General features: G+C 40.7%; 1 non-coding gene across 1 annotated transcript; it reads right to left on the bottom strand.

The window, feature by feature from the left end:
- Nucleotides 1-11,005: 11,005 nt before the first annotated feature.
- Nucleotides 11,006-11,110, bottom strand: LOC147914325 (U6 spliceosomal RNA). The gene has a single exon (XR_015555489.1). It is a non-coding gene; the product is annotated as a U6 spliceosomal RNA (small nuclear RNA).
- Nucleotides 11,111-12,111: the final 1,001 nt, after the last annotated feature.

Genomic DNA, 12,111 nt, shown 5'->3' with positions numbered 1-12,111 from the left:
ACTCGGAAATGTGATTTCTTAAAAGTTATATTTGCCATTTTTGAGATATGATCTGCATACATATAATCATATTTTCTCCTAGAAAATGCTTATTAGATGTATGATAAATGGAAATTAAATATCTCATTTTCATGGAGCTTTGAGAAGTGATGATCCCATAGCTTATGAGTATGAATGAATAAATAAATGACGTTTAACTGAAGCCCAATTATTGCTGCTAAACTGATAACACTGTTCATGATGCTTTGCTACTGAGACAGGTTTAAGAACTACTACTTGGGGGTGACGTCAGCACCATGGCAGCGTGAGTTGTTCCCTTTGTCTATCCCCTCTAAGTTATAACCAGTTGGACATCCATTGACCAACAGAAGACCCCCTGCACAGCACACCAGAATGCCTGAGAGAACCATGCATCTGTACATCTGAAGGTGGGTGGACTGGACCTCTGGGAGGCAGTGGAACCACGGGAGCAAGCCCCTCCCTTGGTGGCAGTGTTCTAAAATGTGGATCCTCACATTGGTGTGGGCACCAGGGACCAGAGGCTGCAGGGGCAGGCATGGCACTTGTGGCTTAGCCCCTGCCCACCCCACAGCAGTGGTGGGTGGTGCACATATCCTGAGGCTTCAGGACACAGAGTGGAGCCAGTGATCCAGCCCCCTTCCCTCCTCTGGTGCTGGTCTTTCCAGCAGTGAGGATAGAATCTAAAACACATATTTCCCCAGTGGGGGTGGGGTGCCCTGATCTGAGGTTTCAAAGCACACTCACACACGCCAGCAACCAGAAGCTGCATGAACAGTGACAACACTCATTTGGGGCTTAGCCCCTGCCCCTGCCAGTGGTGGAGGTGGTGCATATGTCCTGAGTCTTCAGGAAAAACAGCAGAACCCGTGACCCAGCCCCTAGTGGCAGCACCCCCAACACTGGCTCTACCAGCAGCGAGGGCTGCATATGAGACCCCAAACCCCTGACAAGAACAGTGACACCTGTGAACCCAGCACCCCAGGAACAGTGCTGCCAGCACCCCCAGATAACTCATGAGCAACAGTGCAGGTGGTGCACAGAGCAGCTGCACATGAGCCTGTGGAGAGCCCACAGAGAACCAGTGGGGGAACACAAGACCCAGGTGACCCCAGAAGCAGCAGAAGTGCTTGCAGCCTGGTGACTCTGGTGGCAACACCAACGACTGCAGCAACATCATAAGCAGCAAGGCACCAGCAACTTCAGAGGCACAAGCAGCACAAGAGGGGCACTGATGATGTCTTTAGCAGAGGCAGTGGAGGGTGGAAAGTGCAGGCTCTCAAATACAACCAGAAGCAGCTCAGAACCAAAGTAACCAAAGCCTTACCCAAATAAGAAATGTGTTTACTACCACAAACATGCTGGCAGAGGATCAACTCATCAAGTACCATGATGAATTAGAGTAACAAGGCAGAACAGAAAGAAAATGACAACTCTCCAGAGACCAAACTCAAAGTCACAGAAAATTAAATTCTAACTGACAGGGAATTGAAAATAACTGTCATGAAGAAACTCAACAAGTTACAAGAAAACACAAAAAGACAGTTCAATGAGCTCAGGAATAAAATCAATGAACAGAGTGAGTACTTCACCAAGGAAATTGAAACTCTAAAAAACAACAACAACAACAACAACACCAAACAAATTCTGGAGATGAAGAACAAAATTAATGAGAGGAAGAATAAAGTAAAGAGCATCAAAAATAGAGCAGACGATATGGAAGAGAGAATTAGTGAGCTTGAAGATAGAAATCTAGAAATGATGCATGTGGAAGAGGAGAGAGAACTACAATTTTTAAAAAATGAAGAAATTCTATGAGAAATATCCAACTCAAATAGGAAAAGCGACATAAAGATAATAGGTATCCCAGAAGGAGAAGAGAGGGAAAAAAGAGCAGAGAGCTTATTCAAGGAAATAATAGGTGAGAACATCCCAAACCTGGGGAAGGAACTGGATATACAAGTATTTGAAGCTAATAGAACTCTTAATTGTCTCAATGCAAAAAGACTTTCTCCAAGGCACATTATATTAAAACTGTCAAAAGTCAACGACAAAGAAAGAATATTAACAATGGCCAGAGAAAAGAAAATAACCTACAAAAGAACTTGCATTAGGCTATCAGAATGCATTAGGCTATCAGTGGATTTGTCAGCAGAAACTCTACAGGGTAGGAAAGAGTGGAATGATATATTCAAAATGTTGATAGACAAAAACTATCAAACAAGAATATTCTATCCAGCAAAGTCATCCTTCAGATATGAAGGAGAAATAAAGGCTTTTTCAGACAAACAAAAGCTGAGGGAGTTCATTGCTAGGAAACTTGCCTTACAAGAAATGCTTAAAGGAGCCCTCTGACCTGAAACAAAAAGGCAAAGGTTTACAAAGCTTTGAGCAAGGTGATAGACACACAGAATCAGGAAATTGCAACTCCATATCAGAATAGGTTAGTAAACAATTATAACATAAAGGCTAAAGGGAAAGAAAGCATCAAAAGTAACTATAACCACTTCAATGTGGTAACAAACTCACAACACAAAAAAGGATGACTTGTGACAACAGAAACATTGAAGAGGAACAGGAAAAGGACAGAACTTGCATAGGCCAATGGAGATAAGATGCAATCATTAGAAAAAAGACTGTCTTATCTATTATATCTTTTACACAAACCTCACAGTAACCACAAAACAAAAAATCAGAGCAGAGTCACAATACATAAATAAAGAGAAAACTGAGAAAATATCACAGAAAACCACCAAACTGAAATGGCAGACAGAAATACAAGGAAAAAGAAACAAAGGGAATATAGAACAACCAGGAAACAAAAGATAAAATGGCAGTATTAATCCCTCATATATCAATAATCACCCTAAATGGAAATGGATTGAATTCACCAAATGACATAAAGTTGATGGATGGATTAAAAAACAAGACCCAATAATATGCTGCCTCCAGAAGACCCATCTCAGCACTAAAGACAAACACAATCTAAGAGTGAAGGGATGGAAGATGATACTCCAAGCAAATGGCAACCAAAAGAAAGCAGGTGTAGCCAAACTTAGATCAGACAAAATAGACTTCAAGCCAAAAATGATAATAAGAGACAAAGATGGACATTATACAACGATTAAAGGGACATTCCACCAAGAAGACATAACACTTATTAATATGTGTGCACCTAACATAGGAGCACTAAAGTATATAAAGTAACTATTAATGGACCTAAAGGGAGAAATTGACAGCAACACAATTATAGTAGGGAACTTCAACATCCCACTTACATCAATGGATAGATGATCTGGATAGAAAGTTAATAATGAAACAGTGGCCTTAAATGAAACACTAGACTAGTTGGACTTAACAGATATATATAGAACATCCCATCCAAAAATAGCAGAATATACATTCTTCTCAAGTGCACATGGAACATTTGCAAAGATAGATCATATGTTGCAGAAAAAAGGAAGCCTCAATAAAGTTAAGAAGATTGAAATCATATCAAGCATCTTTTCTGACCATAATGGTACAACACTAGAAATCAACTACAAGAAAAAAGCTGGAAAAATTAGAAATATGTGGAGACTAAACAACATGCTTCTGAAAAACTATTGGATCAATGAAGAAATCAAAGGAGAAATCAAAAAATACCTGCAGACAAATGAAAATGATAACACAACATACAAAAACTTATGGGACACAGCAAAAGCAGTACTAAGAGGGAAGTTTATGGCAATACAGGCCTACTTTAAGAAACAAGAAAAATCTCAAATAAACAATCTTAGACTATAACTTAAAGAATTAGCAAAAGAAGAACAAACAAAGCCCAAAGTCAGTAGAAGGAAGGAAATAATAAAAATCAGAGCAGAAATAAATGAAATAGAGACTAAAAAAAAAAAAATAGAAAAGATCAATGAAACTTTGAGAAGATACACAAAACTGACAAACCTTAGCCAGACTCACTAAGAACAAAAGAGAGAAGACTCAAATAAATAAAATCAGAAGTGAGAGAAGAAATTACAACAGACACCACAAAAATACAAAATAAGAGAATACACAGAAATACATAATAGAATACTATGAAAAGCTATACACTATCAAACTGGATAACCTAGAAGAAATGGATAAATTCTTAGACTCATACAACCTCCCAAAACAGAATCAAGAAGAAATAGAGAATCTGAATGGACCAATCACAAGTAAAGAGATTGAAACAGTAACGATAAACCACCCAAAAAATAAAAGCTCAGGATGAGATGGCTTCTCTGGAGAATTTTACCAGACATTCAAAGAAGATTTAATACCTATACTTCCAAAACTCTTTCAAAAAATTGAAGAGGATGGATGCTTCCTAACTCATTTTATGAGGCCAACATTACCCTGATTCCAAAACCAGACAAGGACAACACTAAAAAGGAAAATTACAGGCCAATATTACTGATGAATATAGATGCAAAAATCCTCAACAAAATATTAGCAAATCAAATACAACAATACATTAAAAGGATCATACACCATGGTCAAGTGGGATTTATCTCAGGGACGCAGGGATGGTTCAACATCTGCAGATCAATCAATTTGATATACCACACCAACAAAATGAAGAATAAAAATCACATGATCATCTCAATAGATGCAAAGAAAGCATGTGATAAGATCCAACATCCATTTGTGATAAAAACTCTCAACAAAATGGGTATAGAAGGAAAGTATCTCAATATCATAAAGGCCATATATGTCAAACACAGAGCCAACATCATACTCTATGGTGAAAAACTGAAAGCTATTCCTCTGAGAACAGGAACAAGAGAAGGATGCCCACTCTCACCACTCTTATTCAACGTAGTACTGGAATAAACTTAAACAGCCAGAGCAATTAGCCAAAAAACAAAAAAAAAAAAAAGAAAGAAAGAAAGAAATAAAAGGGATCCAAATTGGAAAGGAAGAAGTAAAACTGTCACTATTTGTGAATGACATGATTCTATATACAGAAAACCCTAAAGAATTCATCAGAAAACTATTAAAATAACCAACAAATACAGTAAAGTTTCAGGGTACAAAGTCAACATGCAAAAATCAGTTGCATTTCTATACACTAAAAGTGAACTAGCAGAAAGAGAAATCAAGAACATAATCCATTTTCAATCGGAACAAAAAGAATAAAATACCTAGGAATAAATTTAACCAATGAGGTGAAAGACCTATACGATGAAAACTATAAGATATTGAAAGAAATCGATGATGTAAAGAAATGGAAAGATATTTTATGCTCATGGATTGGTAGAATAAATATAGTTAAAATGTCCATACTACCTAAAGCCATCTATAGATTTAATGCAATCCCAATCAGAGTCCCAATGACATTTTTTACAGAAATAGAACAAAGAATCCTAAAATTTATGTGGAACAACAGAAGACTCTGAATAGCTAAAGCAATCCTGAGAAAAAAGAACAAAGCTGGAGGTATCACACTCCCTGATTTCAAAATATACTACAAAGCTATAGAAATCAAAACAGCATGGTACTGGCAGAAAACAGACACACAGATCAATGGCACAGAATTGAGAGCCCAGAAATAAAACCACACATCTATGGACAGCTAATCTTTGACAAAGGAGCCAAGAACATACAACAGAGAAAGAAAAATCTCTTCAATAAATGATGTTGGGAAAACTGGACAGCTACATGCAAAAGAATGAAAGCAGACCATTATCTTACAGCATACACAAAACTTAACTCAAAATGGATTAAAGATTTGAATGTAAGGCCTGAAACCATAAAGCTCCTAGAAGAAAATATAGGCAGTACACTCTTTGACATTGGTCTTAGCAGCATCTTTTTGAATACCATGTCTACTCAGGCAAAGAAGACAAAAGAAAAAATAAACAAATGGGACTACATCAGACTAAAAACCTTCTGCAAGGCAAAGGAAACCACGAACAAAACAAAAAGACAATCCACCAACTGGGAGAAAATATTTGCAAATCATATATCCGACAAGGGGTTAATTTCCAAAATATGTAAGGAACTCATACAACTCAACAACAAAAAAACAACCCAATCAAAAAATGGGCAGAGGATATGAACAGACATTTTTCCAAAGAAGATATACAGATGGCCAACAGGCACAGGAAAAGATGTTCAGAGGCAGCCCTGATGATCTAGTGGTTAAAGTTCAGTGCTCTTACTGCTTCAGTGGCCCGGTTCACTTCCTGGTAGTGGAAGCATATCACCCACGTCAGCTGCCATGCTGTGGCGGCAGCTCAGATAGAAGAACTAGAAGGACTCACAACTAGGATATACAACCGTGCACTGGGGTTTTGGGGAGGAAAAAAAAAGAAAAGATGTTTGGCATCACTAATTATTAGGGAAATGCAAATCAAAACTATAATGAGATATCACCTCACACCCATCAGAATGGCTATTATTAAAAAGAGAAGAAAAACAAGTGTTGGAGAGGATGTGGAGAAAGAGAACCCTCATACACTGCTGGTGGGAATGCAAACTGGTATAGCCGCTATGGAAAACAGTATGGAGATTCCTTGAAAAATTAAAAATACAAATACCATATCATCCAGCTATTCCACTTCTGGGTTTTTATCCAAAGAACATGAAAACACTAATTGGAAAAGATATATGCACCCCTATGTTTATTGCAGCATTATTCACAACAGCCAAGACTTGGAAGCAATCCAAGTGCCCATCAACAGATGAATGGATAAAGAAGATGTGATATACATACATATTTATACACACAATAGAGTACTACCTAGCCATAAAAACGACAAAATCATGCCATTTACGACAACAAGGATGGACCTTGAGGGTATTATGCTAAGCAAAATAAGTCAAACGGAGAAAGGCAAATACCATATGATGTCACTCATATGTGGAAGATAAACAAACACATAGATAAGGAGAACAGATTGGTGGTTACCAGAGGGGAACCAGGTGCGGGGAGGGTGAAAGGGGTAAGAGGATCAAGGGACACGTGTACAGTGACAGATGGCACCTAGACTTTTGGTGGTGAACACGATGCAGTCTACACAGAAGGAGAAATATAATAATGTACACCTGAAATTTACACAATGTTATAAACCAATATGACATCAATAAAATAATTAAAAGAAAAAAAACTACTACTTAAGAGGACAGGGATGATATCCTTGTAACATAACTTAAAGTAATTTAATTCAACTGTATACCTGGAAAACTAGGGATATTCAAATACTTACATGTTTGGTAAGTAGCCAAGATCAACTATGAAACAATTAGATGATCACACTCTGGTGCTAAAGTAGGAGTCAAACTATAAGGGCCCAAGAATGAAGTTATCATTGAGGACTGGAGTGGCTGGGAAGGCTTCAGGGGGCACAGATTGAACTTGCAGCAGAAGGATGTGGAAAATATGGATAAGCACAGGATTCATGAGGGCATTCTGGACTTCAGAAGCATTAAGATATTTGGCATGAGGCCCTAGTAAGAAAACTGCCTGACTGGACAGAAGGATTCAAGCTGGAGAAGATAAGGTTGGATATAAGTGGGAGCAAATCACAGGGACTCTCAGACGTCTTTTAAACCTGTTGGGTGCTCCTTCATTTATTCATTCCAAATATATAAGTAACAGATTATTATGTGGTTACAACGTGACCAGTACCGGATATACAACAATATATACATACACTTGCCCTCGCAGACTTAAGTGAGGCCAAAAGACAATACACAAATAAACATAAGTAATTACAAATAGTGATAAGTCCAGAAGAAAATTAATAGAGTGCAGGGGGAAGCCTGCTTGAGATCAGGACAATTAGGGAAGGCTTTCTAAGGTGATGGCATTTGAGACTAGGGTCTTTTTATTTTTTTTTTAAGAGGGGAGCAGCTTTCTAGACAGAGGCCTCCAGATGGAAGAGCCAGGGCCCTGCAGCTTGAAACAGCTTGATTTATTGAAAGAACAGAAAGGGGCCAGTGTGGCTGCAGCTTGTCAGACATAGAGCAGAGTGGAATAAGGTAATGTTGGAGGGGAAAGAGTAAAGCAGAGGCTAATAGGGCAGGATACAGATTATGCATGTTTTCTGTAATGGAGTGGAAGCTTGACAAGTACTGACTTGCATTTTAGAGAGTTCTGGGCTCTACATCATCAGAGGGTCTGACATAGTAGGTTTGGGTGGGGCACCCAGATTCTGCATTTCTAACAAGCATCCTAGGTAACTTCTGATGCAGAGGCTCTTCAGAAAAGCTCTTGAAGAATCACACTCTAAAAGGCTCACCTTTCTCTCCTTTGGTAAAGTTCACCTACGGTCAACTTTGATATAATGGCTTAGATTCTTATCTAGAGAAGTTAGGAACAAGGGACTCCTTAGTTAGGAACAGTGCAGACTTAGATCCATGCTCCACTCACACACTAAACACTGAGTGATAACTTATAACTTACTCTTTTTCACAAGGACTACCACAAGGTGACTATCAGCCCATGGTGACCAAGAACTACATGGGGCCTCTCAAAGTGCCATCCTCAGGAGAGAGACCTAGAATGCACTAATTTTGTTTCGATGATTCCTAAAGACTCCCAAACACATAAGACTGTGCAGACTTCCAGGGGGCAGGGATCATTGTCTGTTGTTTTTTTTTTTTGTGAGGAAGATCAGACCTGAGCTAACATCCATGCTAATCCTCCTCTTTTTGCTGAGGAAGACCCGCCCCGAGCTAACATCTATTGCCAATCCTCCTCCTTTTTCTCCCCAAAGCCCCAATGGATAGGTGTATGTCATAGTTGCACATCCTTCTAGTTGCTGTATGTGGGACTCAGCCTCAGCATGGCCGAGTCAGCGGTGGGTAGGGTGCGCGCCCAGGATCTCAACCCCAGCCGCCAGTAGCGGAGCGCGCGCGCTTAACGGCTAAGCCACGGGCCAGCCCCCCAATGGATCATTGTCTTTGATTCCTCCTAGAACCTGACATAATGCTGAACAGATAGCTATTTAGAAGGCACTGGTAACTGGTACCCATTTCTGATAACAAGATCATCAGCGAGTGACTGAAAAACGGGAAGCTAAAATTTCTGCTAAAATGTATTGCGTATACCCGTGTGAGTTTCTTTCTACAAACAGACATTCTCGAGTTGAATTTAAAGTTGCAATTCTCATCAGTCCTCATTTGGAGGAAGCTCTTTGCGGCTCAGGTAAAATTCTCTCTGCCACAATTCTTTAGAATTCTGTGGGAGGGCCGGCCCCGTGGCTTAGCGGTTAAGTGCGCGTGCTCCGCTGCTGGTGGCCGGGGTTGGGATCCCGGGCGTGCACCGACGCACCGCTTCTCCGGCCATGCTGAGGCCGTGTCCCACATACAGCAACTGGAAGGATGTGCGCTATGACACACAACTATCTACTGGGGCTTAGGGGGAAAAAATAAATTAAAAAAATTATAAAAACAAAATAGAATTCTGTGGGAAATTACTAAGGAATAGGATAATTCCTAGCCTAGTTCATTTACTAAGGAGGACCACCGAAATAATCTTGTTAAGCAATGTGCCACCTCTGAACTTTGCAGTGTATTTTACAAATACCAATTTAACAGCCTGGAAGGTGTCAGTCTCCCGGGAAAGGCCGAGCTGCAGAGGTCTCTAAGTCGCGACGACGGGGTTTTAGGAGATCTGGATGCTCTTAGGTGGTCCTCCTGCCGGATGCCTCCCCCTCACCTGTGTTAGGTTCTGGAGGCTGCCAAGAGCTTCTCACCTCTTCACCATGTGGCCTAACCTCCCGACGCCCTACCAGGCCACATGACTGCGCATGCACACTCTGCCCCGCCCCGACACCCTGTGAGCGAGCGGGTTGCACGTGGGACCCAGTTTTCCGCATCCTGGATGCAGGCTCCGGGTGATCGGTGTCCTCTCCTTGCGGAAGGCGGGTTGATCTGCAGGACCCAAATCCTCTAGTAGTGACTGAGTGAGCCGGCCAGGATTTCGGCCTTTTAGCTTGTTGGAAACAGAAGTCTCTTGGGCTTCTTCCATGATGCCGGCTCAGAAGACAAATCGCCTGATCCGCAGATGTTTGGGTGTGTGAGGTCGGCCCACCTGGGCTGTGTAAATGACAGCTGAGCTGAGACTGGAGCGTGGAGGAGGGAAGGGTATTCCCGGCAGAGCGTTCTCTGCGTTCAGAGAACGGAAAGTTCAGTAAATTGTGTAGGGGTGAAGTAAGGGTGAGGCTGGGATGGGACCCAGCAGCTAAGATCATTGTAGCCTTAAAAACGGAATTGAGGAGTTTGGACGTTATGTAAAAGCATTGACTAATTTTAAGCTGGAGAGTGACATGATGCATGTCTTAGAGAGATGACTGATTGCAATGGATCAGAATGGATTAGAAAAGGCAAGGAGAACTCCTGGGCTGTCAACTTCATCTTGGCAAGAGGTGTGGGTGGCCTGAAGCAGCAACACGAATGGAGAGAGGTAGATGGAGTCCAGATATTTTTGGGAAGTAGAATATATAGGACTTGGTGATTGGTTGGATGGAGTGAGGAAGGGAGGGAGAGGTAAAGACAAATTCTGAATTCTCACATTTCTGGTTTGGGCAGCTGTGGGTTTCTTCATTGACAGAAGAAATACAAGAGAAAGTTTTGGGGCTGGTGTGTGGAAAATGAGGTCAGTTTAGGACATACTGAGCCTGAGGTACAGCTGATGAAAGGAGCAACTTGAGAAGACATTTCACTGTGGAATTTGGGATATAAGGTAGGAAACATAGCAGTGATAATTTGCAACTTTTTCCAAAGCTTCTATTGTGTCCCTTAGTTCACTTATCTTTTTTTTGAGCTATGCTTGACATATGACATTATATTAGTTTCAAGTGTACAAGATAATGATTCGATATTTGTATATATTGCAAAATGATCACCACAATAAGTCTAGTTAACATCTATTACTTCACAGAGTTACAAAAAATTTTTTTTCTTTTAAAAAAAGTGACGAGAACTTTTAAGAGCTACTCTCTTAGCAACTTTCAAATATAAAAATATGGAACGTTTCATGATTTCGCATGTCATCCTTGCACAGGGGCCATGCTAATCTTCTCTATATGGTTCCAATTTTAGTATATTGCTGCCAAAGTGAGTACTGGTTCATTTATCTTGATGGTGAACTTGTGATTAGGGAACCATTTTCTCTAGGCACTTCTTGGGACAGGCACACTAACAATTTCTTGCTCTTTGGTTCTCTATTACTGTTTTTTCTTTCTGAATCTTATCAATATCAAATGTGAGTGTCTTAAAATAGTAGCAAGAGGGAGCAACATAGGCCTGATTGCTTTTCAGTAAATTGATGCAGTTGAGCTAAATGGTCAGATCTGAATGAGAAAGGAGAGGATGGCAGCCTAGAATTGAAACCGGCAAACAGCCATTGATGATTAAGCAGCTAGTCACTATGGGGGATTGGAATTTGCCAGCTCAGAACATGTCTCTGCCAGAATAACATTTTGACCCCCACCCTCACTAACCAAAGGGGTTTGGGATGGGAGGCCTGCCCCCAGAATAGGCCATCACCATAGACATCTCCAGTGTCTGGGTGGGTCTGTGCTATGCCCATTCTTAGTTCTGGTTACCCTTTATGAGAGACATTTACATTTGAAAATAAAATCTCCATCTGTAAAGGTATCTTCTTCCCTGTACCAGGAAGAAGGGGGGGGTGGCCTTACCTAGAAACTTATCAGAACAGAAGATGAGGACTTAAATCTGCATGATAAACTTACTCATTGTTAACTGTGCTGTTTGGGCAATATGCTATCTCACTCCCACTAGGTTCCTATAGATGACATCTCCCTAGAGCCTGGGTTACCATGGTACTGGGCGTTTGAGCTATTTTTTTCAGGAACTGCACCACTTGTCCACTTCGGGCCAGATTGAGACCACCAACCCATCAACTGGGCCCTTTTGACAGCAAGAGGTTGGAACTCCACCCTCAGGGCATGCAAATGCTGCCATTCTGTGAAGATGTATCCTACGAAGAGACATGAAGGCTGACTACGCTTGCGCAGATCATCAATTACCTCATCTCTCCAATCATTTCAGACCACCTTGCCCCCTTTCCCATAAATACCCCTGAGTCCCTATTTCCAGGGA

The sequence above is a fragment of the Ceratotherium simum genome, chromosome 20 (assembly GCF_057802395.1).
Source record: "Ceratotherium simum simum isolate JZ-2026a chromosome 20, ASM5780239v1, whole genome shotgun sequence".
Lineage (NCBI taxonomy): Eukaryota > Metazoa > Chordata > Mammalia > Perissodactyla > Rhinocerotidae > Ceratotherium > Ceratotherium simum.
Note: the sequence above shows the minus strand (reverse complement) of the source record. Positions and strands in the feature narration are given on the sequence as shown.